At 44.8% G+C, this 20912-nt stretch overlaps 1 protein-coding gene and 1 pseudogene across 3 annotated transcripts in view; both read left to right on the forward strand.

Moving 5' to 3' along the window:
- Positions 1 to 20912, forward strand: part of IL1R1 (interleukin 1 receptor type 1) — a 158023-nt gene that overhangs the window by 88549 nt on the left and 48562 nt on the right. The gene's annotated exons all lie outside the window — the stretch shown is intronic.
- LOC112398997 (protein LSM14 homolog B pseudogene) lies at positions 12567 to 13739 on the forward strand (annotated as a pseudogene).

Genomic DNA, 20912 nt, shown 5'->3' on the forward strand with positions numbered 1-20912 from the left:
TCCCACACATATAATCTTGTTGCCTCAAGTAGTGACAGTGAAACTCTGAGTATAAAAAGATTCTCTGGTCGTTAAGAGGCCTGATGGTTCGCACGGTATTTACTTCATTCTTGGCCACGCTGACTCTTAAGTAAATATGGTAACTGGTTGTTTAAAAATTCTTTTCACAATACAATAATAACATTGAAAGGTCAGCCAGGTTTTGGCTCAGATGGCCAACATGCTTCTGCCAGAGATGTTTCTGGATTAATTTTACTGCTTCTAAATGTTCTTCAATGCATTTTGAGAATTTTATTTATACGAAAGTGCTGTTAGTGGTTCTGTGGAAAAGGGGAGAGGAGGGAGAGCGATTTCCCTATAATTGAGATCACTTTGTCTAAGTCTGATTTTGAATTATCTCAGAGGTAGAACAGATTGGTGGTTACCAGAGGCAGGGGGTGGGGAGGGGTGAAATGGGTGAAGGGGTCAAAATGTGCAAAGTTCCAGTTATCAAATAAATAAGTCCTAGGATGTAATATACAGCACGGTAACCATAGTAACTGTAGGTGGTGATGGTTGTTCACCAGACTTATTGTGATCATTTCAAAGTATATACAAATATCCAGTCATTATGTTGTACACCTGAAACTAACATGTCAATCACATTTCAGTTTAAGAAGCATTTATTTGCATTGTGTTGGACACGTTAGAGGATTCCTCCCCTCCCCTCCAGCACACACACACACACACACACACACACACACAGAAGGAGGATGTTTATGGTCCTGAAAACTCTCGGGTTCACTTTTTCTCCCATTGGCAGAAAAGGGTGAAATCACGTTAGCAGACTTTCTGTGCTGGGTCCTAGTGTTTTCTGTATGACAAGGCTAACATTTTTCTAGATAAACTTTGCACGTCTGTAGTTTCTCAGTTCTCCTTCTTACTGTTCTCACATTAATTCATAACCCCATTGCAATAAGTGTTTGACCTAGTTTGAAAGAATCTGGTCCTAAAGGAGGAAGGAAAAAGTCACTTCTTAAAGGTAAGGCTTGTTTATGTGTGAATCTTAGATGTGTGACACAGTCGGGAGGTAAAATACTGAAAGGTCTTAGTTTTCAATGTTGGGCAGTGTTGTCTCCTATCTGCACCTTTTCTCATCAAACCACAGGTCCAGTTTTGGACTGGGAAGGCATCCTTACTCCAGGCTTGAAAGTGTAACATGTCCCCTACCTATCTTGGGGGACCAAAATTAGCGGCAGAAAGCACCTACTATGTGCCAACTACAGCAATAAGCACTTTACCTGTATGTTCACCATCCTGGTCAGGTGGGCTCTGGTTTCCCCATGTGACAGATGGGGAACTGAGGCTGACGAAGCACCATTGGAATGGGTAGAGCTGGAGGCACCTTGAGCCTCTCCTGTCTATGAGTTACTGTTGCTCGTGGCATCCCGGTCACATGCATTAGTGGCGATGCTCCCACCACACACACTCGTGGCATCCCCGGCACATGCGTTAGTGGCATCCCCGGCACACACATTTGTGGCTTAGCTCTCCTGTTGACATAGCAAAGTAAAGTACCTGCATATGTTACTGTTAGTTACCTCCGACTCTCAGATCTTTGAACAGCTGTCAACGTTTCACTTGTCACTTCTGCACTCACAGAGCCACCTTTGATTCTCCATCCTAACTTTCACCTGGCATGTTCCCCGCTTCTTTCTTTGTTTAGGTGAATCTCACCTTGTTCCAAAAAGGACTTGAGGCAGCTTGTAGCTTGTTTAAATGTTTGTCCAAGTCTGTATGGCCCCTTGGGGATGTGTGATATGGGTTTCTAGGAAATAACGCTTGTGTGCGGGGGACACTACTGGGCAGAAAACATTTACTCTGAGCACTTGAGTTTCAAGAGTTAATCTCATTTATTCGACCTTGAAAAAGTGCTAAAACTGCTACCTCCTGGGAGTTTTTCATTACAATCATGCTAAAGAATATGTTTGGAAAGTATCAAGAAAAGAAACATATATATATTCCTTTAAAGCTATACAATATATACTATATATATGTATACACACACACACACACACACACACACACACACACACGTATTCATTTAAAATTGCTCAGAATAAGATATACAGCTCAGCTGGGACCAAAGAAACGTTTATCAGAGGGTAATGGTAAAAGCTGTAACTTCGTGCCATAGTGAGATTGGAACTTTCTTTCAATAATTCAAGAATATCTAGTTAAAACATAAGCTCCTTACTGCACTTCAAAGATATATATGCCTTTGACCACAGAGGGTTTTTCCTCTCAAAACACTTTGTGCTATCATGCAAAACGGGGATATTCACTATGGAAGCCAAATTGCACTTCCTTTGATCCGCTGAAAGTTAGAAAATAAATTTCATGCTGTCGGCAGGTTATTGTTTTAAACTTCACTGCATCAGACTAACTTCTGGACAGAAACCCCGATGACACAGTTGTACAATGTGACTATAACCTTTACTGAAGCGCCAGGTGTTGAGAGACACACAGGTACACCTGGTGCCAGGTGGCCCTCTCGGCCCTGCAGGAACAGAGTCTAGAGCATCTTAAAGAAATTACATCATGAGAGCAGACCCCGAGCTCTTGATTGTAAACAACTGTCATGGTCATAAATCCCTCCTCAGAGCCTGCGGGGGGCGCCTGCGGGAACTTGGGACCCCCAAGTGTTGTCCTGAAGTGTCTCCACCGGGACCCCCCACCCCCACCCCACCCCACCCAGGTCTTAAGGCTTTTGTTCCGTTCACCACCTCCATGTGGTCGTATTTTGCCTGGTTGGTTGGCCCCATCAGCCTGCATCTCTGTCCTGGGGGCTTTAATGTGAAAACATTTCAGCACGGAGACTTGGATGTGTGTGTTGGGTCAGCATGTGTGTTGTGTGAGGCAGGTGTTGTGTTTGCCGTGTGTATGTTTTGTGTATGTTGTGTGAGTGTGTGGTTTTGTGTATGTGGTATGTTGTGTGACTTTTCTGTGTGTGTTGTGTGAGGGTGTACTGTTTGCTGTATGTGTGTATCTTCTGTGTGTGCTGTGTAGGCCGTGTGTGCTTTGTGAATGTCTCGTGTGAGTGCCCAGCGCCAGGCATGCATTTCACTGGGTGCTCGGTAAACATTTATTAAATGAAGGAAAGGACACAGTTCCTGCCCCGCGAAGCCCACGGTGCAAACTCACAGGCTGGGCTGTCAGGTCCTCGAGGACACGGCCTACCTTGTGTTCATCCTTCTGTCCTCAGGGTCCTTCAGAGGGAGGCGACGCTGGCATACACAAGTGTAGGGGCGCCGGTGGGGATGGATATTGTGTAACTGGACACGGTTTTGCTCTCAGGCCCAGACTCCTTGAGGCAGACACTTATTTTCCAGGTTCGCGTCTCACATCCCATGGAAGTCCCTTCTTTATTATGGTCACAGTTTACTATCGGTTCACCCCCTGCGGAATGTAGGCTCCACGGTAGGGCTTTTGTGTGATTCGTTCTCGTATCCATCCCAAGTAGCTAGAACGTTGCCCGGCAGGTAGTATGTGCTCCATAAATATTTACTGAATGAATACATGCCAGGATTAATGAGTTCCAGCATGCTCCGTCCAGGTCAAGGTTTTTAGCCCAGGGCAGGCATGACTAGGTCCGTCACTGAGTTTATTTTAAATCTCAGTAACTCTTAGGACCTGGCCTTTCAGGGCAACCCCTCCGGCTGCCACTGGCCCTCTCCCTTATGTTGGTGTGGCATCTGCAGGGGTTGTGGAGAGGTCCCAGCCTGCCCCCCTCAAGGGGAGTTGCCTCATCCTGCCGGGTCAGGTGGTAGCCCCCGTCCTTGGGTCCTTGTGGCCTCCTGTACCCTGTGTGTCAGCTGTGGTGTGACAGGTCTCACTGGGTGTGGGCCATGAAGCTGCTCGGTGCCAACAGCCGTGGGCCCTGCCATTGCACCAGATGTGAGGCTTCTGGACTCCAGCTTCCTGGTCCCAGGAGCTCTTGGTGGCTTCCCCCACTCTGCTGGTGCCCCCGGGCTCTGGGATCCTTCTGTGCCTGGCTGGAAGCCGGGTCTCACTCTGCGCCCACCTTTCTGGGGCAGTTGCCACCTCCCGGGCTCCCCCGGGGGAGGAAGCCACGAGCCCAGTGACCGTAGGTTTCTACCCCCGCTTCCAGACTTGACCCTCAGAGCCAAGCTCTTGCTTCGTCCGTTTTCTCTTTCTGTGGGCTCTTCCCATCGGCCACAGGCCGTGCCCTCCTGGGCTGGGTGGAAGGCCTCCCTGTTCTAGTCCAGCCCAACTCACTCTCTGGTGTGTGGGTCCACTCTTCCCCTCTGACTCTTGAGAAGTGAAGCCCAGTTTGAGGAGCTCCAGTTAAATCCCTCTTGTCTCTCGGCAAAGCCTGGCACATTTTCCACCACATTTTAAGATACATCTTGCAATAGGTGATAGGTCATAGTTACTTGTCAGCATTTTCTTTTTTCCTTTCCTACTGCACCTGTTACAATTAAGGACACTTGGCTTAGGCAATTGTCTGGCCATGGCCTTAAACTCTACTCTGGAGTTTTAAGACAAGCAATACCTTCTTTGTTCTAGCCTCCGTCTTCTTCTCCCCAAGGTAATGGATGCCTCTCCTTCAAAGGTAGGAAGTTATCAGGCAACCAGAAACAATTAAAGGGTGACCCAGAAAGAATATACATTGTTTAATACTTTCAAGAAATGTAATTCCCAGTACAAAAGATCACCCTTTTAATCAGTATAAATGGCATTAGACCACCTTCATGCAATAGGTTGGCTTCCATGCTATATCCTGGAATACAGCTAAAGAGAAAAAAGAGCCTGAGGCTGCCGTGGAGCAAGATGTACGGACCCCTGGATAAATGCGACAGTGCCCACCCCGGCTACGCACCAGTCACAGCCGCTGAGAAGTGCTGATGCAGAGTGGGGATGAAGGTCCCCAAGATGGATGCCATTAAACACTGGACCCAGCCTTCTGTCTGATTCCTTGGTCATTAAGAACACTTCTGATGCGATTGTGGTTTCCCAATGTGTCCTTCCTGGAAGAAGAAAACGTGCTGTCAGTAAATAATAATAGCTTGTCCCTTTGGAAGTTACAGGTTTTATTTTAAGCTAAATAGTCAGAGCTCCTTTCTGGACTGACACATCTGCCTCACGAGAATAGTATGCGTGTGAAACACGACAAAACCTGAATTCCCGAGTCTGTACAGTGAGAGCCAGGCCCGAGGGCCCGATGGATCCAGAGGTGAAGGCCATCTTTCAGGACACTTTGGGGTTAGCTGGACGTCCTCTTTAGGAACAGGTTAACCTCAAACAGTGCCTTTCTTTGAAAACTTCTATACTTAGGTCAGAGCTTTCTATGTCAGTTCTCTCTCTGTCTCTGTCACACACACACAGACACAATAACGAATGAGTGGACATGAAGTAGAGAGGGATCAAATTGTGTAATAACAACCAAATCTGAGAAAAACTTCACCATGAAGAGTGAGATGCACTCAGGTAGACGTTGGTGATAACAAGCGATAGGATTTGGCGATGGCAAGAACCATGAGCTTGTTGAAATGAGCTGCCTTTGCTCAAGCAAAGAAAAAGAGAAATTGTAGCCAACCTTCAGGGGTGCCACCTAGCTTCCGCAACAGCCTGGGAGGTTGCCTGGCGGAGCCTGAGGAGTCTTTCTCTCTTCTTATCTCCACTTCTTGCTTCTCTCTTTCTATGAAAACTGCCTTTCTTTGCATCTCTGGTTCATATAGAGGAAAACATAGCCGCCCCGCATGTCCCAGATGAATTTCTAAGCAGAATAGCACCTTCTTTGTTTTGACTCCAACCGTGACTCATAGGATGTGTGTTTCAGGTTGGATGCAAAGTTCTGGGGAGAGAGAAAGTGAATGCTCTAGCTTTGGGCCTAGCAGACGCTCTTGGCCCAGCCAGCCACGGCCCAGGGTATCATCCCTTCATCCCTAGGGCCACATCTATAGACGGGAAGTGGCGGAACAGGGAAGCTGGTTCCCTTTCCTGAGAAATGGGGGTACACTGTACACTGAGTAGACACCAACCCAAAGACATTATATAAATGGAGCAAGGCTGAACGCGGCCTTGAGTTAAGTATTCGAATGCATTCAGTCTGTTTCCTTAAGGTGACACTGCATTCCAATCCAAGGCGTGTTGATTCAGAAGATAACCTAGTAAAACGCCAAATTTCATCAGTCAAAGACATTTAACCTCAGACCTTCCAATGCTGTGCTATTCTTATTATATGTAAAATTGTATTTATATCTTATTGGGAAAAGCATCAGCAGCCCCACTTTGAGAAGCAGGCTGAGTTTTCTCATAAATGCATTTAGCTTTTTCGGAATGAAGTATTCCCAGAATTCTAGGCTTAAAACAAATTTGAGTAAATCAGAGCAGAAGATACCATAAATGTTAATGGCAAATGAAAAGGCTGGGGGGAATCCTTATGAATTATATCAATACTTTACGTATATACAATGATAAAATGTTACAGTTTAAAATAAGGTACGTTGATACAATTCCAAGAAAATATAAAAATACAGGTAGTATCTCATATGGGTCTATCTTGGTGCATGGAGAGCAAGGAATGAGACTTGGAAGAGATTGTAGAGGGAGATGAAGAATAAGAAGGAGAGGAAGAGGGGGCAAAGGATGGAAAGAGGAAGGGGGGAGAGGAAAGTCCATCTAAGTAAAGCACTCAGATGGCAACGACCACGGCTGAGGCAGGAGAAGTTTAGCTGAGGATGGAGAGGAAGATGGCGGAATGGCCACCCTTATAGCTTTGGAGGATGACGACTGGGAGGGTATCCTGGAGGCTCCTCTTCAGCTACTCCCCAGCCATCTAGAACCCACTGATCATTTAGCAGGTGCCATCTTTCCTCTGCAGAACAACTTGGTAGGAAAACCACACTAGAGGATTTTCTCTTGCAACTTCCCTCATTACCTCTGCATGAAGAATAATTCTCAGCTGGGATCTAGTCTGGTACAAACAGTATCTCCTTCCCCCTTGGTCACAGGTACATTCATTTACAGTGTTGTGTTAGTTTCAGGTATACAGCAAAGTGATTCAGTTATACATATATTATCTCTTCTTTGCCAGATTATTTTCCATTATGTGTTATTAGAAGGTACTGAATATAGTTCCCTGGACTATACAGTAGGACCTTGTTGTTTATTTATTTTATATATAGAAGTGTGTATATGTTAATCCCAACCTCCTGATTTATCCCCCCACCCCTTCCCACTATCCCCTTTGGAAACCATGAGTTTGTTTTCTATGTCTGAGTCTATTTCTATTTGGTAAATAAGTTTATTTGTGTCAAGTTTTTTAGATTCCACATATAAATGATATCACATGATTTTTGTCTTTGGCTTACTTAGTACGGTAATCTCTAGGTCCGTCCATATTGCTGAACATGGCATTATTTCATTCGTTTTTTATGGCTGAGTGGTGGCTTTGTTTTGAGGGATGAGTTAAGAGGTTTGGATCAGTGGTTCTTGGCTTCAACAGACTTAATGCTCCTTTCCTTAATGCATATTTTATAACATTCTCTTTACAAACTTATAATGAAATTCACTGATAACGTATTCTATCTATACATGACATTAAACATGTAACTATATTACACTAAGCATGATGTGAAGGAGAAATGAAAGCTATTCCATGTTCAGTTCAACATGGACATTTGTGGGCACCACTGAACAGGGAGACAGAAGCCGTCAGGTGTGCAGATACGCACAGACAAGTCTGTAATGTGGTAGCCGCAAAGCCAGATGGAGAGAGTCTGTCCCTCTCTGGAGCTTCAGATGTCATGCGTGGTGGAGCCATCAGTGACTTTTCCCATGATGAAAAATATTTTTTTTAATTTCAGGAAGAAAAGTTCTACTTCCCCTCAATTTTCATGGCAACTGCATTTCTGCAAAATTCAATATGTAGTAAAACTGCACAAAAATACTTCCTGTTTCTATGAAAAACAGAGTTAGGTTCCAGGCTCGGATCTTACCTACATTCAGGTTGTGTGGGATGTTTGAAAATTTGGTAGGATGGGGGGCAGTTTGTTGTGCAGTGATGTCCTGGGTGTTGCAGAACCTCTAGAAGCCCCAGCTTCTGTCCACTAAACAAGGCACCCTCCCCAACACAGGCCAACCGAAGTACCTCCACCTCCACTTAAAACTCCCCTGGGCCATGCCCTACCTCTCTGGAGGTCTCAGAGTCTCGTAATCATGGCTTGGAAGGGTCCTTAGTGGTCTTCTCGGCTTGTTGGTTACCAAGGGTTGGTCTGGGGAGCAGTTGGTAGCTCTTAAGACATACAGATATCCAGGCACCACCTGTAGAGATTCCACTCAGGAGGCAGGACTCTAGAATGTCCAGGAGACTCTGGTGCACAGCCAGGTTTGGCACCTCCTGACCCAGGTATCCCTCGCTCTTATTCACGGGGTCCCCTTCCCATATCTGGGGTCAGTGGCTGCCCAGCCTGGGCTTGAAGGTGCCATGCTTCAGTAAATAGCATCAAGAGAGCCACTTCTCTTCCCAGCCCACTTGTCAGCCCAGGAGGCAAGCCAGGATTGGAGCAGCCGGTCTGATGCACACATTCCTCCTCTGGGCCTTTGCCTGCAGCAGCCCTGGAGGTGGTGATTCAGACTTCAGCTTTCTCTGCTCATTCCCCCACTGAGTCAAGGGTGAGAAACACTTTGCTCCAGGTCTCCATCCTTTGAAGTCCCATTGGCTGAGTCAGCTCCCCGGCTACCTTTAGAAGGATCCAATACAGAAAAGTCGCCCTAAAACTCAAGACCTGTACATTCATGGACAGTGCCCGGTGAGACAAAACAAAGACAGCTGAAGAGTCCTATCAGGGCTGTGAAAAAGAGCTGGACAAGGAAGACAAAGTGTTGTTAAGCGGAAGGGATGAAAAATACTGAAATCAAGCACAAGAGTTTTCAAAGTGCAGAGTTAAATGATTGGTTCATTTATTCATCTTACATAATGCAAAATGCATCTACTACATATCAGGCTTTCTTCTAGAAAATGATAGTACGACAGTGAATAAAACAGACCAAAATCCTATCCTCCGGGTGCACACATACTAGTAGAAGTAGATGGTTAATAAACAAGATCATGACGGAATATATACAGCAAGTTAGATGGTGACATGCTGTGAAGCACCAGTAGGGACTTCAGTAGGGTAGGAACGCGCGCGCATGTGCATGCGTGTGCCTGTGTGTGTGTGTGTGTGTGTGCGCGCACACGTGTGCACGTGACATCTTATGGCTTGGGATATCTATTTGGCAATGAGGAGGGGAATTTCTTTGACAGTGGTGATTGGGAGTTTAGTTGTGTAGGAAGAACGGGAAAGAGAGATTGCAGTTGTTAAGACAGGAAATGATTCAAGTTTGGGTAAAGTTTTTTAACAATGAGAAATGAAGAGAAACAACCACTTTAGCATGGCAATAATTACATTTCTGGGTTTGCGTAAGGGATGTTGAGAAACTTCTGGTTGCAAACCAACATTTTGTTTCCCTGAAGCCCTTCGCAGTCTTTGAGTACTGTTTAGATTTCGGTTCCTTAGAGTTTTTCGTGATATTGACTAAATTCACCATCCTATCCCATGGACACCGAGCTGTTTGTACATCTCACACCTGATTACTTTAGACTGGAGTATTTGTGCAGAAAAACCCTGCTTCTTAGATGTGGTTTTGATTGGTGTTTTTGGAATGAGGGCCTTATCAGCTGTGGTGTATATACTAGTGTATATAGTCTTTTTGCCAGAAATATTGACCCACCCTTTACCAGAAATATCCCTACCCCAAAATATCACATTAGGAGGTTATGGCTATTAATGCTTCAGTAATATTTGCTTATTTGTATAATATTCGGTTAAAAACACTCTCAGGCATATTCATTACCTGTAAATCTCTCAGTAACTCTGTGGTTATCAGGGCAGGAATGTTATACCCTTTCCACAGATTCAAGGAGGCTGAGCGAGTTACCCAAGTGTGTATGACAAATAATGATCCTCTGTACTCTTGACTATGTATGTGTCAGACAGTGTTTAAATGCTTTTTACATATTAACTCATTCAGTCCTCACACACAGCTCAGTAAAGTGGAGACTATTTATAACATCACTTTACCATCAAGGACACAGACACCGAGAAGCTACGACTGGCTCAGCCACACACGGCTTGGATATGGTGGAGCTCAGAACCACCAGTGTCTACACTCCGAACCACCAGGCTATACTCCTTTTGTTCTGGAAAGCAGGTCTCCCAGCTCCTACCTATTTTAGGGAGTTTTTAACTTCACACACAACATCACCACAACGGTGACAAATGTTGGAGCAGTAAAGGGCAGCAGTGTGGATGGGAAAGACCATCAATTTTGGAGAGTGACCTGAGCTCCAGTTCATTTGGTTATTTTGCAGTTGGGTGAGTTCCTTAAGCTCCCTAGAATGTCTGATTCTGTCTATAAAATAAGGGGATGGTGATACCGCTCACAGCATGGTGAGCATTCAATGGGTGTCCTATTAAAGCATCTAACTTACTGTCGGACGTGTAATAGGTGCTTGTTGCTTGTACATTTCCTTCCTACATAAAGGAGCATCACTAGGCTTGGGTCAGAGGAACAGTTAGGGACACGGTAGTGAAGTAAACTGTAAATGGCACTGGCTATTTTGCATAGCCTTTGAGAAACTCAGGGTGGGACTTGTGTAACCTAAGAGAGCAGCTCAGATCGCGGTGGTGAGCGAGGGCATGGTTCCTCATGGGTGAGGCTTAGAGGGGCTGCTGTTCAGTGAAATATCATTTCAAAGTCTGGGTAACAGGTGAAGCAGCTGGTGCGGGGATGATTCTCCCTTCTGACCTCTTGATCTGCCCTTGGTCCTTGCTTCTGGGAAGATGCTTCCCTGAACTACATGGTGGTCTCCATAGGGCTGCCCAAGCTTTAGGTAGAACAGAAGTTCTCAACTTTTGATTTAAGGACCCCTTTCACACTTCAAAATTATTGAGAACTCTAAAGAGATTTATTTACATGGGTTAACTATTGATACTGACAGTTTTAGAAGTGAACACAAATTTTAAAATGAATTTTTATTGATCATTCAAAAATAATAACTTCATTATCTGTTAACATAAGTAACATCTCTTTTATAAAATAATTAGATTTTTGGGCTTCCCTGGTGGCGCAGTGGTTGGGAGTCCGCCTGCCGACGCAGGGGACGCGGGTTCGTGCCCTGGTCCGGGAAGATCCCACGTGCCGTGGAACGGCTGGGCCCGTGAGCCATGGCCGCTGGGCCTGTGCGTCCGGAGCCTGTGCTCCGCAACGGCAGAGGCCACAGCAGTGAGAGGCCCGCGTACCGCAAAAAAGAAAAATAGATTAGATTTTAAAAACAAGTAGAAAAAACAGACTTTTTTCTGGCATTATTTTACGTTGTTTACATTGTTCTGGAAATCTCTTTAATATCTGGCTCAACAGGAGACAGATGAATTCTCATGTCTGCATCTGCATTCAGTCTTTGAGGTATTATACATCACGTAGCTTTTTGCGAGAGAATTTGTGTGGAAAAGGCACAGATCATCTTTGAATTAGTATCAAAGTAGTTTTGACCTTACGGACCCCCTGGAAGGGTCTCAGGGACCTTTGAGGACCACTAATGTAGAATATCTTTTTCTCTTTAAACATCTTCTTTCAACATTCTTACAATTTCTTCTCAATGCCTCCCTCCTGATGCCTGTATTCAAGTGATCATGATGGATAATAATTCTTCCTTCAGCATTCTTGGGTTTGGCAAGCCTGGAGATAGTGGATTCAGAGGTCTTCCTCCTTCTCTCTCTCCTTCCCTCTCTCCTTTCCTCTTCTCTTCCCTTCCTATCCTCCTTCCTTGCTTCACAACCTGGGGAGTTTTTCTGGTGCCTCCCGACTGGTCTCTGTGCCTCTAGAACCTGACAGTTGCCAGGTTGTGTTTTGCTTGACATCATTCACAGTCTACTTCCTTCCTCAAAATTCTTGGTCTTGTCTGACATTTATTAATTCTAGCTTATGTTTTATAAATATTTCAAAAATATTTCCAACCCCAAATTTTTTTGAGATGTGTAAAGAATTTGTGGCATGTTCACGGCGGAAGGTAATATCTGCGAACTTCAGAAACTATGTGGCAGAATTCTGCTGCCAGCCAAGACTGAGTCACTGGGCCTGGATTTACTTTCTCACTGGAGACAACAACGAAAAGCACTCCATAAAATACATGAAACCAGAGGTTTTAAAATACTGGACATCAGCCAGTGAAGGACAGTGGTCCCTGAGAGGAAAACAAATGAGGTGGACCTTATGAATGCTCTTGGTCATCAACTGGGAGAATTTTCAGGCCACGGGAAGGTGTCCAGCCAATTCCTTGGGGGAGGGGGATCCAGACAGAGTTCAGCCAGCTTCCTGAATGGGTAAGATGGAGCCGAGAGCCAAGGGAGACCAAGGTGGCTACAGTTCACAGAAAGGATGCCAGAGGAGAGGGAGCTGGCGCAAGAGAGAACTTCGGATCTGCAGAGGGCCCCCTTTAAGGATCAGCAGAGGGCTGCATGCCGTCGCTCTCTGTCTGGTCCCCGCGCAGGCCCTCGGGCATCCCGTACTTGGGCAACGAGATCAGCCTCATCTCCAAGGCGCGGATCCTCTACGAGGGCGTTCTCTACACCGTCGCCATGGACACCTCCACGGTGGCGCTCACCCAAGTGAGGTCCTTTGGTACTGAAGACCGTCCCACAGATAGGCCTGTCCCCCCTAGAGAGGAACTTTATGAGTGCATCATCTCCCGGGGAAGTGACATCAAAGACATTACTGTGTGCGAACCTCCGAAAGCTCAGCACGCGCTCCCTGCTATTGTTCAGTCTTCCCTGGGCTCGGCCTCCTCCTTCCAGCCACACGTGCCTTCCAGCCCCTTCCGAGGGATGCCGCCTTACAGCCAGCTGGCCGCCAGCTCCCTGCTCAGCCAGCAGCATGCCGCTTCCTTGGGTTTAGGAGCTGGCTTTCTGGCTCTCTCAGTCAGCAAGAGCCCCATGGTGGAGCAGAGGCTGTCCAGACTGGTTCTCTTGATAACCTGAACACCAAAAAGCTGTTACCTGGCAAGGGCACCGCGGGGATGCAGCTCAACGGGTGCCCAGCCCCGCCAAGCAGCAAGGCTGCCAGCGATGCAGCTCAGCCGGCAGCTGGGCAGACTCAAGGGCAGGTGAATGATGAGAACAGAAGACCTCAGAGGAGGCGGTCGGGGGACAGACGAACAAGGAATGGCTCCAGAGGGCAAAGCCGTCCAACTACCGTCAAGGAAAACACAATCAAGTTTGAAGGCGACTTTGACTTTGAGAGTGTAAATGCCCAGTTCAACCGAGAGGAGCTGGACAAAGATTTTAAGAAGAAACTGAATTTTAAAGACGACAAAGCTGAGAAAGGGGAGGAGAAGGACCTGGCGGTGGTGACCCAGAGTGACGAGGCCCCTGCCTGAGGAGGACCACCTGGGGCCCAACTGCTACGATGACAAATCCAAGTCCTTCTTTGACAACATTTCCTCCGAACTCAAGACCAGTTCCGTCCGGGCGGACGACGTGGGCTGAAGAGAGGAGGCTCAACAATGAGACCTTCGGGGTGTCGGGAAGGTTTCTTTGTGGCCGTAGTTTCCGGGGTGAATTTCGAGGGGGCGGGGGCAACGGTGCAACCCGTCGTAACCCGACTTCCAAAGAGCTGGGACTGGCCGGGTGTAAGGAGGCAGCTGAAGGCTCTTGCTGAAGTGGCACAGACACCAGACTGTGTCTACGAGGATGCTGGAAAACGCTGCACTTACTGCGGGAGTCGTGGATCACTTTGTTTACTGAGTTTGGAAAATTCCCATGCTACTGCTTATGTTTTGGACTGAACTGAACTTGGACGTGGTCTGAGTTAGAACCACTTTTTGGGGGGACGCGTATGTGGGAACCTCTTGGAGGTGTCTTGGCCTACTTTTCCTTTTTAGCTGTGCACAGCCCGACGCTAAGGCTTTGGTATTTTGCAGAAAGGTTTCTAGAGCGAAAGCGTGATCCTCACTTTGTGACCTTTTTCGGACGGCTTTGATTTTTTAACGTGGAACCAAATCCCATTTGGCAAGTGCGGCAGCCAATCGCATCTCTGTAATCCAACCGGCCTCTGGTGCTGCTGGCCTGGTACCCACTGCCACAGGCGGGGCCTAGGAGCCAGGCATGGCCAGCATGGGGGCATGGAAAGTGGGGTGTCCCACGATCATGTTGTAGAAGCAAACCAGACGACCCTGACATCCTGAGCGGCGACGTCAAGGTAGAGCGCTGGCAGAGGGCTGGCGGGGTCCGGGTTGCTGGAGGCGTAGGATGGGGCCCTGAACGGGAGGGAGCTGGGAGCTGTCACTTGGAGTGTGGCTTCCATAGGAATCCAGGCTGGGGGTGAACGCCCAGGACAAGCTCCTCTGCGGCGTCCCTCTCCCTCCTGCCCTCTCCCTGCCAGTCCCTGACCCAGGCCAGTCAGCGTTGGACTCTGGCCGAACACTGTTCAGTGTCTCATCCACTTGGAAATGAGCCAGTCTGTTTTTTTGCAAGGTTGGTTGACCGAGAACGTATTTCCTCTCAATTGTAAATAGTTCTGTGTTTTTGTTTTACTGGTGGGTGGAGGGAGGGTGGGGAATATAAATTTGTGGCATGAGCAAAGGGATCAGACCTTCAGTAGAAGCGTGCGTCCCTCCGACAGGGCATTGTGGTGAGCATAAGCGCCTTGGTAACTAAATCCCTTTAAGTAGGCGGAACGGTTTTAGTTCTGTGTCGATTAAGTTACTGTAAAAGCTTAGGTTTATTTTTGTAGGAATTAATGGCTAAGAATTAGAACATAGCAACGCGGCTGCTCTGTTGGAGCAAATGTAAACTTGTAATTATAAACAAACATGCAAACCGTTAAAACGCTCTTCTTCTCTGCTCTGAAAATAAATAATCCTGTTGACTCTGTTAAAAAAAAAAAAAAAAAGAATCAGCAGAGTACCAGTCCGCACATGTATGTGAGGAAATTACCTGAGGCCAGAAAAAGTGCCGCTCTGAAAGGATTAGATGGTGCAGAAGGCCAGGAATAATTTCTATTCCTACCACCCAGGCTGGAAAACCTAATTTGCAGGCATCTGGTAGAGGACTAAGAAGGATCATGCTTCCGCAGTGGGGCAAAATGAACCCTAGACCCAATGCTGCTGTGCCCCTGCCAAACAAGGCACAAAGCAGCACCCAAATCATCAAACATTTCCAAGAACTCAAATGCATCCCAGAACACAAAAATACCCAGCATCCAACAAGTCAAAATCCAGAATGCTTGGCATCCAATAAAAAAAATTCACCAGGTATACAAAGAAGTAGGAAAACAATGAGGAGAGAGATCAGTCAATCAAAACCAGCTAAGAACTAACACAGGTGTTAGAATTAGCAGACGAGGACCTTAAAGCAGCTTTTTATAACTGTATTCCATATGTTCAAAGAAGTAAGTAGTGGATTGGAAGATATGAGAAAGAAAGACCCACCTCTAACTTCTTGAGATGAAAGCTACCATGTCTGAGACAAAAATATACTGGATGAGATTAACTGCAGGTTAGACACTGAAGAGAATAGATGAATACGTTTAAACACACAGCAATAGAAACTATCAAAGTGAAATAGAGGGGAAACAAACAAAAGAACAGAGCATCAGTGAACTTGGAACAGTTTCAAGGAGCCAAATACACATGTAACTGAAGTCCCCCAAAGGAAGGGAGTAACAGAAGAAATATTTGAAATTAGTGACCAGAATGTCTCCAAATTAGATGAAAATGATAAACCCACAGATCCAAGAACCCCAACAAACACAAAGAAAAATACCATTTCATTGTAACCAAATTGCTTAAAGCCAGTGATAAAGAATAAAATCTTAATAAAAGATTAAAATTAATTAAATTTTATAAAATCTTAATAAAAGCCGGAGAATAAACACACCTGCAGAGGAATGAGGACGACAAAATGGCAGATTTCTTACAGAAACCATGCAGACTAGCAGACTTTGGAGTTTTATTAATAAAGTACTGAAAGGAAAAAAAAAAACCAAAAACCCTGTCAACGTAGAATTCTATACACACTGAAAATATCTTTCAAAAACAAAGTTAAACTGTTTTGAACGTAAAAGGCTGAATTCATCACCAGAAGATCTGAACTACAGAAACATTAAAGGAAATCCTTTAGGCAGAAGGAAAATGATGATAGCTAGAGATATGGATCTATTCAGAGGAATAAAGACCATGGGAAATGGCAATGGAATTATTACTTAAACTTCTTTAAAAGAAAATGGACTGTTTAAACAAAATAATAATAGCACAGTGCAAGGTTTATAACATATGTAAAAGCAAAATGAGTGACAAAAATAGCAAAGCCCAGGCAGGGAGAAATGGAAATGTAGTATCGTGAAGAGAAATTTTCATCGCAAAATGTCTATTTAAAAAGGCAGAGGGGGCTTCCCTGGTGGCGCAGTGGTTGGGAGTCCGCCTGCCGATGCAGGGGACGCGGGTTCGTGCCCCGGTCCGGGAAGATCCCACGCGCGGCTGGGCCCGTGAGCCATGGCCGCTCAGCCTGCATGTCCGGAGCCCCCGCGTACCGCAAAAAAAAAAAAAAAAAAAAGCAGAGAAGTGTCAAATCATAACTTCAGCCTCCACTTTCAGGAACTAGAAGAAGAAACATTACACCCAAAGCGAACAGAAGATAAGAAATAATAAAGATCAAAGCAGAAAGCAATTAAGTAGAAAACAGAAATACAGTAGAGAAAATCAATGACACTAAAGCTAATACTTTGAGATCAGTAAAACTGATAAAGCTCTAGCCAGAATGATTAAGAATAAAAGATAGAAGACAGAAATATCAATAGCAGGAATTAGGTGATATCACTGCACTACAGTAAAAATATTAAAATGATAATAAAAAATATTAGGAACAAAATTATGCAAAAAATATTGACACTTAGATGAAATGGACAAATTCTTTGAATGACACAAACTACCAACCTCACTCAAGAAGCAAGAGATAACTTGAATAGCCCTCTATCTATTAAAGAAATTGAATTTGCAGTTAGAAATCTTTCCACGTAGAAAACTTGAGGTTTAAATAATTTCCCTGGTAAATTCTATCAAACACGTTAGGAAGAAATAATATCAGTTCTGCATAAACTCTTCCAAAAAATTGAAGGGGAGTAAATATTTCCCAACTCACAAGTTCGTCCCAACTCTAAGAAGCTAGTATTACTTTGGAATCAAAACCAAAGTGAGAGAGTGGCATGGACATATGTACACCACCAAATGTAAAATAGGTAGCTAGTGGGAAGCAGCCGCATAGCACAGGGAGATCAGCTCGGTGCTTTGTGCCCACCTAGAGGGGTGGGATAGGGAGGGTGGGAGGGAGACTCAAGAGGGAGGGGATATGGGGATATATGTATACGTATAGCTGATTCACTTTGTTATACAGCAGAAACTAACACACCATTGTAAAGCAATTATACTCCAATAAAGATGTTAAAAAATAAAAACATCTTAAAAAAAATACCAGCACAAGAAAAGAGAGCTATAGATCAATATTCCTCATGAACACAGATATAAAAGTTTTAAACAAAATAAAATCTAATCCAACAATGTATAAAAAGGCTAATACGTCATGGCCAAGCAGGCTTTATCCCAGGAATGCAAGGTTGGCTTAGTATTGGAAAATCAAGAAATGTAATTCACCATATTAATAAAACTAAAAATGAAAAACCATATATCATCTCAACAGATGCATAAAGAGCATTTAACAAAACCCAATGTCTATTCCTGATAAAAATTATCCAAAAATGAGGAATACAAGTATACTTCCTCAACCTGATAGAGGGCATCTATGGAAGATCTGTAGTTAACATCATACCTGATGGTAGAATACTGAAAGCTTTCCCCTAAGATCAGGAACAAAGCAAGAATATCCACTTTCCTCATTTCTATTCAGCATTGTACTAAAGGATCTAAAAAGTCAAGCAAAAGAAACAAAAGGCATCCAGACTGGAAAAGAAGAAGTAAAACTATATTTGCAGATACCATGGTGCTCTATATAGAAAAGTCTATGGAATCCATTTTAAAAAGCTACTAGAACTAATAAGCGAGTTCTGTGGGCCACAAGATCAATGTACAAATATCAGTTGTATTTCCATACACTAGCGATGAAGATCCAGGATTGGCATTTAAAAGCAATACCCTCTACAGTAGGATCAACAGTATGAAAACTTTGAGATAAAATAGAAGACTTACAAGACCAGCATGTGAGGTGGTAGCCATGGGAGGCTGTCCTTCCCTTGAGCCCATGGTGGGCGAGGCACTGCTCTTGTCTTCTGTCTCTGCTCCCTGCCCTCCCTGGCTTATGCCGCTCTCTCTGCAGAGACTTTTTCAAGATCTTTCCCAAATCACTGGCTTTTACCGGGTCTTTCAGGTACCTAGCTCACTTCTTCTATACATGGAGCAGGGAAAGCAGAAGAAGCACTTAATCCTTTTTCAGCCATCACCAGTTCATTCCTGAGATGCTTTCCTTTTCATAAAACAGCATGGGGAAAGAAAACTCTCATCCCAGGAAACTTAGGGCTTTCCTCTGCATTCAAAACAGGATGCAACGGGACACCTTCTTCCCGCTCTTAAGCCTGGGCTCTAGGTGGGCACCTTCGCTCTGAGACTGTTTCTCTGTGTCATTATTCCCATGGCCAGGTTGAGTTGGGCAACACCAGGTTACTTGATAAACACATGGTTAATATGTCAAAGCAACAGGAAAGCACTGTAAGTGATTATTATTTCTTAGAGAATAACAGAAAGGAATGACAAAAATATAGAGTGTGGTAAGACTTTTCAATTTCGTTTACTAGCATACTTGTATTTAAAATCTTTGGCCTTTTTATTTTAGATTGAAAGGTAATAAATATTCTGCTGCTGATTTTTTGATCCTGTGACTAGGGACTACAGTGTTGCCTCTGCTAGAATTCATTGCGGGGCAGTAGAAGTATGGAGTGATACTTGCTATAAAAACTCTACACCCTCCTCCTTAGCTGGTCTGTTGACTACTTCTGACATCCAGGGTATTGCTATGGTTGATATGAGTGTTTTGGGACGGGGGTGGAGGGATTCCCTTCCTCCCCCACAAAATACATGGTTTTGTACTTTTTATTTCTCTAGTAAATTTACTAGAGAAATGCAAAAATACTTATATTTACTAGAGAAATAAAAAAATATAGATTGGAAATGATTATGGGCAAAGCATGATGTTGATGAATGTCAAGTAGTTATAACAGTATACAAACTGAGAACATGAAATATAGAGGGAAGGTGTGAAGAGGTAGGGTCGGGCTGAGCCACGAAAGGCAGTCTAAATGATGACCTGGCTGATTGAGAGGAAAGACGGACGTATGAAGAGGTTTCTCGCTCAGGTATAGATTGAAAATGAGCAGATTGTCTATTTTGGATGAAAACCAGCTGGCCAGAGAAGGACCCCCTATTCCAGAGGCCTTGAATTGTCTAGGCTTTAGAGCAGCAATGTCCAATGGTATATTTTGCAGAGATGGGAACGTTCTATGACTGTGCTGTTCAGTATGGCAGCCACTAATGATGTGTGTCTACTGAGCTCCTGAAATGTGGCTAGTACATCTGGGCAACTGGATTTTTAACGTTATTCAATTTTTAACTATTAAAACAGCTTCATGTTTCTAGAGGCTACACACGTATTGGATAGCACAGATCTAGAGGAATACGAGAGGGAATCTTTAGTCCTGAGAACCCATGCGGAAATCACACTCAAGGGATCTTCTGTGTCTCCTGCCCAGAACTGGTACCAAGTCTGGATCCTGAATCTTTTATGCCATTATTGGGAGATTGGGATCGTAGGCTTCTACTACTGTCACTCTCAGAAAGACTCAAGGCTCAGTGACATTGGCCTCCTCTGAGGACAATACCAGCTATGTTCTTGACCATAGGCTGAGCTCATCAGCGGGTCGAACCATCCCAGAGTCGGGATAGCTCAGCATCCACCATCAAGGCTCTCAATTCAGTGACTTACTAGAAAGGATGCAAGAGGCAAAGAAGGAATCAGCGGTACCAGGGCCTCTTCTCCCACCCCTTGGACACAGCTCTCCTCCTGCCTCAGGAAAACAGTGATTACTATTGGAGTAGCTCACCAGCTGCCGAGTTATTGCCAGATTGTTCGTTCTGAGGAAAGACAAGAGAAATGAATAGGTGAGTGTTAATGTAATCTTTGGACATTAGAGAAATGGTTCAACAGCTCCGGCACTCCTGAGTCTGCCCAGATTTTCTTTCTGCTTCTACTGCAGAAGTCGTGGCCTGCTCTCACTCTTCCAAGTACCTTTGCTGGCAGAGGCTTACTTCCCACGGGTCACACTCTTTCTTGGAAAAACCATGAAAGGACAACACTAGAAACTAAATCATTCTTGCAGTTAGCGTTTGCAAAGTACATGGTTGCCTCTTTTACCCAAGATGGTATATGTAAAACTAAACCTATTTGACTATCTCATAACTCTCATTTTTCCTTTATTTGCTGGTGAGACAGTCGTAATCTTAAGGAACCCTGTAACTGGGTAGTGTTCAGAGGTGATGCTGGAGAAGGGAGCTAGGCATCATTTTAATTCATAGAGACTTTGCATGCTGGGCTGACTCTACATGGTGCAGGATGGGCCATGGAGAATCGTAACACATTCCTGAGCGTGGTCATTGCTTTGCCTGTCTGTTATTGTGCTACAGACTCAGTGACTTAAACAACAGCGTGTTATTATCTCTCATGGTTCTGTGGGTTGATGGGACTCAGCTGGGTGGTTCTCCTTTGGGGCCTTTCCTGTGGATGTAGTCAGCAAGCAGCTGACTAGGG

The sequence above is a fragment of the Neophocaena asiaeorientalis genome, unplaced genomic scaffold (assembly GCF_003031525.2).
Source record: "Neophocaena asiaeorientalis asiaeorientalis breed wild unplaced genomic scaffold, Neophocaena_asiaeorientalis_V1.1 scaffold114, whole genome shotgun sequence".
Lineage (NCBI taxonomy): Eukaryota > Metazoa > Chordata > Mammalia > Artiodactyla > Phocoenidae > Neophocaena > Neophocaena asiaeorientalis.